Source organism: Apis dorsata, unplaced genomic scaffold, assembly GCF_000469605.1.
Source record: "Apis dorsata unplaced genomic scaffold, Apis dorsata 1.3 scaffold_943, whole genome shotgun sequence".
NCBI classification, from domain to species: domain Eukaryota; kingdom Metazoa; phylum Arthropoda; class Insecta; order Hymenoptera; family Apidae; genus Apis; species Apis dorsata.
The window spans coordinates 305,390-315,056 of NW_006264053.1; positions in this window are offsets into that span (position 1 = coordinate 305,390).

The window sequence follows — 9,667 nt, forward strand, 5'->3', positions numbered from 1 at the left end:
GATATTATTGATTCAATAATTTTTAATTTAATTCAATAAGTATCAATAAAAATTAAGATTTCATATCAAAATTAGTTTGTAAATTTTAATAAATATTTATGAAAAATTTATTTATTTAAAATTGATTCAGTTATTTTTATATATTTATATTTCTTTTTTTTTCCAATTTTTAAATTTTAAATTTTATTCAAGAAAATTTAGAAAATATCAATTAGTTTTTATAATTACATTTACACATATATGATATATCTATTTCTATTTCTTATCTAATCTACTATATTATATTTAATTATTAAGCCATAAGTTTATGCAAGTAAATGAAATCACAGTATTTTTTTCTCTTATATTGAAAAATTATAAATTATACAAAATAAAATATATCATTTTTAGATATTTATTTTTCTTTTTATTTATTCTTATTCTTAATTGAAATAATTTCCTTATCACATGTTAATACATTTTTCAAATTAATGTTAATGAATTATACTATTAATACACATTTTATTTTTTATATTTTACATTTTACTAGAAATTATTACTGAAAATTACTCTTAAGAATTATTTTAATTCTTATAGAATATTATATTTTTTTATTTGTTTTTTTTTTTAATTGTAGAATAAATCGTTATGTATAAATCAGTATTTATTAAATAGAAGCATACATATAAGTTAGTTATAACTTATTAATTTTCGTTTTAAAAATAAATTTTGATTGCAATTGATTGCAAAAATTGAAATTTTAACATCTAATTATTGTAAAATATAATATTATAAATAATTGTTATTTTATATATATAACATATAAAATATAATAATATTTCATATATAAATAATATTAATATTATATATATAATATTATATTACAAAATATATATACAAATTTATAATATATATATTTAAAATAAAATATTCGATTATTCAAATTTAAAATCACATACAATCAATATATATTGAAATTTCATATTTAATGTACATTGAATTTAATATTTCGAATTTAATGTCGTGTCGTTTGTAAGTTTAATACATATATTATACTAAAAAATTTAGAAACAAAGATATTAAAATGAATAATTTAATTTCATTGTATCAAATTATAATACAGAATTAAAAATTATATATAGGTGGATATAAGATAATTTCTTGTAAAAAAATAAGGAAAAAATATGGAATAAAATTTTTTCATTTAGAATTTCGTTTTCGAGAAAATCAAATTTGAAAACATTTTAATAAATGGAATGGAATAATTTTCAATTGAATACAAGTGAACTCTTATCAATAAAAAATTATTTTATACATGAAAATAAATAAAAAATGTAAAATAAAATTTTATTTAATTATAAATATTATTTAATTATAAATTATAAATACATTTAAATTAATTTAAATCATTAATCAATTTGTTTTTAAGGAGATTAAACATATAATCACATTAATTAAATTAATCACATTAATTTAAAATTTTCATTTTTAGAAATTAATTTTTAAACGAATTAAAATTAATTTTCAATTTTTTTTTATTTTTACATATAAAATCAATATAATAATTGATTCGTATCCAATTGAGAATTAACCAGTTTTATTCAGTCGAAAAAAAGTGCATATTCAGAATTAAAATTATATTTTGAAAAAAATAAATATGAAAGTAGTATCTTCTAATTTTATTCTTTAACCATTCATTGGGTTTCTTGTTCTTTTATAAAATTAAAGTAAAAAATTAAAGCAAGTAAATGAAAAATCTATTCAATTGAATCTAATCAATCAAAATTAAATGAAAAATATCGAACAATTATTTTTTAATAAATAACTATTTAGATACTAATTATAGTAAGAAATAAATTAGTATTATAATACTTACTAATATATATTTTATTGATATATCAACTTAAGATTTGATATAAATATATACACAAATGTCATCAAAATAAACATATAATTGTCCTGGACAAATTTTTCATCTTCAAAAAATTTATAATGTCACTTCTTCCCTACTTATTGTAAACGTCTGAATAATCCATAGCAACAAAAAGTGACAAAAAATATTAAATAAAAACAGCTATTAAAGATAGTTAGAGTTATCTTCAAAAAAGCAGTTTACAAATTACCATCACAAAAGTTCTTCAATGTATTTTTTTGTCATCGCATCTTGGCAATACTTAAAGAGTATAAGTGAATAGTTGATGAAAAATTGTCGATTTTAAATTATTATAAAGAAAAAGTTATAAAACAATCAGAATGATTCACTTTAAAACATAAAACTTCTATTTGAATAATTCTGAGTTCATTTTTTTCAAAGATATTTTGAATGTAGCACATACTTCATGTAGCAAATAAAAAAGTAAAGATATTTCTTTTCTTAAAAATTTAAAAAATTCAATTAGCTGTAAAAATACTAAAAAATTTTTTTATGATTAAATTTACAATAGATTTGAAAATTGAAGTCTCCTTTTATAATTAAAATTAATAAAGTTAAAACTTTTAGTTAGAGTATTAAAAATTTATAGTTTTTTTATGAACTTATAATAATTTAAATTATTGATAATTTTTCATCGAATATTAGTCATTTATGATCTTTAATATGATGATCTTTAATGTAGATTTATATGAAATAATATAATATGAGGCATTAATTTTTGCAGCAATTTTATATACGTTTATCAAAATTAATATATATGTACATGCAGAATATTGTATTATGATGATATTACAGTTAATTCTAATTTTATAAATATATTCGAAAAAAAGAAAAAATTGACCAAAATATAATTTGATTTTTCTAATTTAATGTGTAATCATTTTAATATTAAAAATTTATAAAATTATATTTCTATACAATATTTCCAAAATTTATAATGATTAACAAATCAAACATAATGAAAATTTTATCAAAATCGATTAATATTGCTATGATAAAAACAATCGAAAAATAATCAAATTCGCACTTTTTCATGATTTTTAGTCTTTAATTATAATAAAAATTTTATATTTTTCAATGTTTATAGTTTTTTGATACATCAACCGATTTCAATGAAAATTTGTGCATGTACATATACTTATAACTTATTTAAATCTAAAAAACATATTTTAAATTATAGGTTTAAATTAATTTTTTCTTTTTTCTTTATGATTTGGATCGTAATAATTAATATAAAATTAATAATAACAATATTTTTTAATTTTTTATATATATTATCTAATAAACTAATTCTTTTTACATAATAAAAAAATTAAAGTTAATTAGTTCAATTTAAAAAAAATTATTTTATTTTAAAGGATTATCGATTTTTATTGTAAACCATTGTATATGCATTACGATAAAATTTTCATAATTCTAAACTTATAATAATAAAATAATAAAATTATAAAATTTATAATAAAAGCTTATAATAATAAAATATTAACTAATATGGTCAAATTAGATCATATTTTTATCATATCTTTAATAATCAACAAATTTATCTCGATCATCTATAATTCATTCAGTTATTTTTTATGTATTCGCCTTAATGTTTTTTCAAAAAATCTCAGTTCGATTTTTATCTATAGATTATTTCTTTTGTATTACAATCAAATTTGAAAGAAGAAAAGGAATCGAAAATTGTTGAATTGTAAAGGTTTCGCTTTATTAAAATTTTCATGTAGGAGTGATTTAAAAAACAAAAATCTAATACGTACAATGATTTTACAATAATTAATATTTAAGAGTATTGCATGTTAAGAGTGTTGAGTGTGTGCGTACTCTCATACACCTTTATACTTTCTCACTTTTGCATATAGCTCTCGAATCATTTTGAAAATAATAATCTTGGGTTCATGATATATAAAATTCTTTATTTTCCCAAATTTGAAGCAGCAAATAATATTTCTTAGCACTAACAATATTCGAAGCAAGAAATAATCCCAATGAATGAAGGAAGAATTGCATCATAATAATCCAAGTAATTGAAGCAAAAAATAGTTTTCAATAATTGCAATAGTTAAAGTAAAGAATGTTTCCTATTCTAACTATGGAGTTATGGTATATATATAACAAAATTAATTATAAAGTTTGTTGTTAACAAAGTTCTATTCTGAAACAATCAAAAACAAAAAAATTCATATGCTAATGAAGATTTACGTTTATCATTGAATTCACAAGGTTCTGAAGAATTTGTTTAGATTACAAATTTCGAGATTACAAATTTCGTTCAAGATTTCAAGTTCATGTAATGTTCGGAGATTTAAGAAGTTCTAAAGTTAAGAAAATTCTGATTTTGAAAAAATTATAGGATTCACATAATTCTGATGTTCAAAAAGTTCTACCAAAATGGTCGCATCCTTTAAATCTCCCTTCCCCCCCCCCTCCCCTCTCTTCCATGCTTATCTCGCAAGATAATTTTCGGTCTTCGGTGGAATATACAAACGGCCAATAATATATATAATATATACAAAGTTTTAACCCAATTGAATGACACTTCCTTAGGCATTCTAGGAAAATTTCTAAAATTAGACTGAAGAATTATCTAGATTTCACTGTTTCCAAGAAACTAATCCGCGAGTGTTTGTAATAATTTTTCTCAAATAAGATGATGCTGATTGTTATTGAAATTGGCTGCGAAATGTTGTCTCAAATTCTAAGACCATATTCATACTTCAGCCACACCGAAATGTTTTCTAATAAATATACAATCCAAAAATTCTTTTCCCAAAAATGTATTGTCCTCGCAACATCACAATGTATCATCTATTCAATCACAATATTTCTCAATAATCCCAATGATTGAAGCTTTTACTTTTCACTAATTTTTATCTATCCTATAAATCAAATTTTGGTCCAATTATTAATTCAATTCCAATTATCTTCCTCTTACAGATTAACCAATTGATTAACTCATTGAATTCTTGTTTGTCCCTTCAAAATAATTTCACCTATGTTTTCATGGTAATAGTTTGAGAATAGGAAATGAATCTTGAATTATAAAAATTCAATAAGAATTCATGGAAATAACCTTCAAAATATTTTCTAACGGATTATGATCTATTGATGACTGATTGTCGGATCCAATACTTGATACATTGCTTGATTTAAAACTGAAAACTGACGGAATAATGATAATGATTCTCACAATCTGGTCGCTAGATTTTAGAAAGTTTTGCAGTCCTAAAAAATTGCAGTATTTAAAAAATGATTGTTAAAAGATAAAGTTGAAGTCACAACAGTTTTTTTTTTATTTTCAGATTTCATGAAAAAAAAATTTATAAGTATTATCTTTTGTTTTCAGATAATTCAAGGCAATTTTACCAATTAAAATATGTAAGACAATCGCTTATTGATAAGATATGACTATATGATAATCTAATATAATAAATAAAAGTTTGAAATTTAAAGTTTAATATAATTCAACAATATTCTAAATAAAAGTCTGTAATTATTGATAAATCTGTATTGATTAATTATTTTTATTAAATTATTAATTGCATTAATGATTTTTCACTAATTTTGATAAGCTTGAAATATATTATCGTGACATTTTGAATAACTTTCGTCTATATATATAATACCGCCAATTGGTTTTAATTTCAATATTACAAAAATATTTTTTAAACCAGTTTTATAATTATATATATTTGAATTAAATTATAGAAACAAAAATTGAAAAATATTTACTATTGTATTTATTAACATTCTCGTTTTAAACGTCGATAGATGAAAATATATCAATCGAACATAATAAAAGTGTAATAAATTAAAGTAACGATAATATTTTAATAAAAAATAATATTGATGAATGTCTTGATATTTTCCGATATTTCCATTAAACTCATCTTGTGTATTAAAAGTACAAAAAAAATGGCCATTATTAGAAAATGGAAAAAAATTAATTTATTAACGTAAGTAAGTTATTCAGATTTCAATTCTAATTCAGATTCAAAAACAGAAACAGAAAAAATAGTTGATGGCTAAAATGGAAAATATATTAAATAAAAAAAAATTTGTAATTCGAAAAAAAGAAAAAATATAGAAATAACAATTATAATTATTATATAAATATAAATCAAAAATAGAATGGTTAGATTATCTATAACCGTCTAATAAGCAACTACAAAATCTTAAGAAATGAAAGTTTGAATCATCAAACTTATTTTTACTTTTCCCTATTTTTATCCAAACTGTAAATCATTGCTAAAACGATTTAAATAAATAATATAATTGCTTCTTGATAGACAGAAAGATAAATAAATTAAATTATAATTATTCTCTTCTGATGCAGATCAAAACTCTCAGGAAAAATATGGCAAATACGTACCAACGAAAAAAATTTTAAATTGTATTAAAAGGATTTCATCCAGAATTAAATATAGAATACATCAAATTTGATCTTCAAGAAAAAGAATACAAAAAATACAAAAATAACATTATTTCATTAAAAATAGTTCCACAATTTCGTTCTATAATTTATTATAATATTTTTATTATTACAAAAATTATTCCTAATGTATGAAAAAAATATTAAATCTAGAATGAATAGAAATATATCGTAATATGCTAGATGTCAAGATCATAATCAAAATAATCAAAAAAACTTTTACAGATCTCCAATATGTGCAGATTCACATCTCTTGAATAATTGCTCACTGATTAAAACGATAAAAAATATCATATAGTCCAATTGTACAAGAATCAGATAAATACAAAGATTATATTGCAAAAGGTAAAAGAATTACAAAAGAAAGTGTTTCCAATAATTAGAGCAAATCCTAGAAACAAATAATATTAAACAACAACAATACTAAAAATAAGTGTATCAATAAAGTATCAAATTCAACATTTAATAGTAATAACAAAGTCTATATCGAAATTATAAAGCTAAAAATTACAAATCAAACATCACATTCATGAAAAAAAACAAACATGTAAATAATACAAAAAAAAAGATTAGAAAAATAAAAAAAAATTAATAAACCAAATATTAATTATGTTAAACTAATTAACAAAATCTATAATATTATAAGAAAAAAATTAAAATAATATAATGGAATAACAAGGATTTAAAAATAAATTAGCCGAATTAAATTATTATTAAATTATCATAAAATATAAATTATTTTAAAATATTTAAAAATATATAAAATATATAAAAATATAAAATATTATAAAATATAAATTATTGCTGTTACAAAAACGCATGAAACGGATATAAAAAAATATATTTAAAAAAAAATTTACCTAAAAATTCAAAATTAAATATTATGTTATCCAAGAAGAATGAGCATTTATAGAAAAAATTCAAACATTCTCAAATAAACTCATATCGAATGGAAAATATACAAGTGATTATTATCAATGTTAAATTGAATACCTATAATATAAACATCTCATTATTTTATTATAATCTAATAAACATGATAAAAGAAGAAAAATTATTTGAATCAATTAATACAAAATTTTGTGACACTGAATGATTTCAATGCGAAACACAGTCATTGCGGATTTAGGACGAATAATTCTAATATACTATTCCGCCATATAATTAAAAAACAATTAAAAGTATTATTTAGAAGATATATTGGTTTATGTTATGATTTATTAATATTTGGTTATGTTATATTTTACACAAATAAAACATTGATTTATCAAATATCGCAATCACTAACATTAATCTCGGTATCACAGTGAAAAAATTATTTGATCTATCTTCAGATTATATTCCTAAGATTCCTAAAAAGAAAAGATTCTTAAAATCTTTTAACTTGATCAAAATATTGTAACAAATATATTGATGAAAAATATTATAAATTGAAGAAACTACAAAGAATTCATTAACAATAATCTGAATTTTACGAAATATCTGTAAAAGATGCACATCATAAAAACAACAGAAAATTTAACTATTAATAAATTAAACTGCTAATTAACTATTAATTATTATTAACTGCAAATAGCAATATTCAACAATAGCATATTTCAACAAAATAAAGTAATAAAAAAACAAAGTATATATATTAACATATATTATTAGATTTAATAAAAAAGAGAAAAAATAATAGCAGTTATAAATGGCCAATTATAGAATAAGTTTTATACCATAAAGCTTAATTAAATTCTCTTACCAACAAAATTAAAAAGAAAATTAAAAGAATAAACAATACTAACTTTACTAATTTTATCAAGAATTGGGACAATATAGAGACAGATTATTCGCTGTGAAAGTGTACAAAAAGCTAGCAACTTTTATATTTTTAATACAAAAATACAAGACGGAAATTGTGGAAAAATCTGTGAAGAATATAGAGAAATTATAAAAAATTCTAGCTATCTATAAAAAATTTTCACAAATAACTTATTTCAACAATTGTACCAAACAATACTATTAGTATTCCACAAAATTATAAAACAATAAAAAGGAGGAAATATATATTATTATAAAAAAAATTAAAAAATAATAAGCAACTAAATTATGATTTCATAATAGCAAAAATGCTAAAAAAACAAACAAAAAGATAAGATATTTATTATATATATCATTATATATTATTCTATTTAATGCTATTTAGAATAAGATATTTCTTATAGATCTACGGTATATAGAAATAATACTATTGCAAAACTTTTATAGAAAAAATCCTAAATTGGCATCTTTTATATCTTATTTTATTATATTTTTATCAATTATTTTTAAAATATTAAAAAAAATTATTTATGAGAAATTAATCTGAAATCATTGATAATCATTATTCAAACCATCAGTTTAAAAAAAAATCATAACACAATAGAATAAATATACAGGATTAATAATGATCTTTTTTTTAGATATGGAAAATGCATTCGATTAAGTTTGACAAAGAAGACTAATAAACTTTTTCCAATTCTTAACAATGAACATATACATAGTTATTTATTCATACCGCTCCAATATATATTTCTATGTTAAGATCAACAATATAGTCTCGATGCTTAAAAAAATTCACGCAGGAATATCGCGAAAGAGTTCTTTGATTTGTGCTATATTCTTTATTTATTGTTGATATATTGAACCAAATATCAAAATATATAAACGATATGATTATTCTCTCTATATAAAAAAAATTAAAATTGCAACGAAAAATCTATGTTTATTTAAAATCTAAGATCGTTTAAAAAAGATTGAAAATTGAAGAGACAAACAAAATTCAAATAATTCAAACAAAATGTTCATATATCACATTTATATTTAAGAAAACTCTCAAAATTAGTTTTCAAAATTTAGAAATTTCCTAAACGGAATATATTAAATATTTTATCTATATCTGGATAATAGATTAAATTAGAAAAAATATATACGTAAAAAAAATAAAAAAAAAATCAAAACAAAGATGATAAAAATATACTGGCTTACAGCAAGAAATTCAAAACTGAATATAAACAATAAACTTCTAATTTATTATTTATAATTATTTTTATAATTTTTTAATTTTTAATATTATTTTTATAATTATAATTATTTTTATTTATTATTATAATTATTTATAATTTTTTTTAAAACTATAATAAAATTAATTTATAAAGACTATAAACATGGAGCATAACTGAAAAAATCAAATATCAAAAAAATAGAAAATTCACAATCTATTATTCTAAAATCAATTTTAAATAGCTTCATAGTTTGTGAGAAATGATGATATCAAGAAAATTATAGAAATTTTTATAATA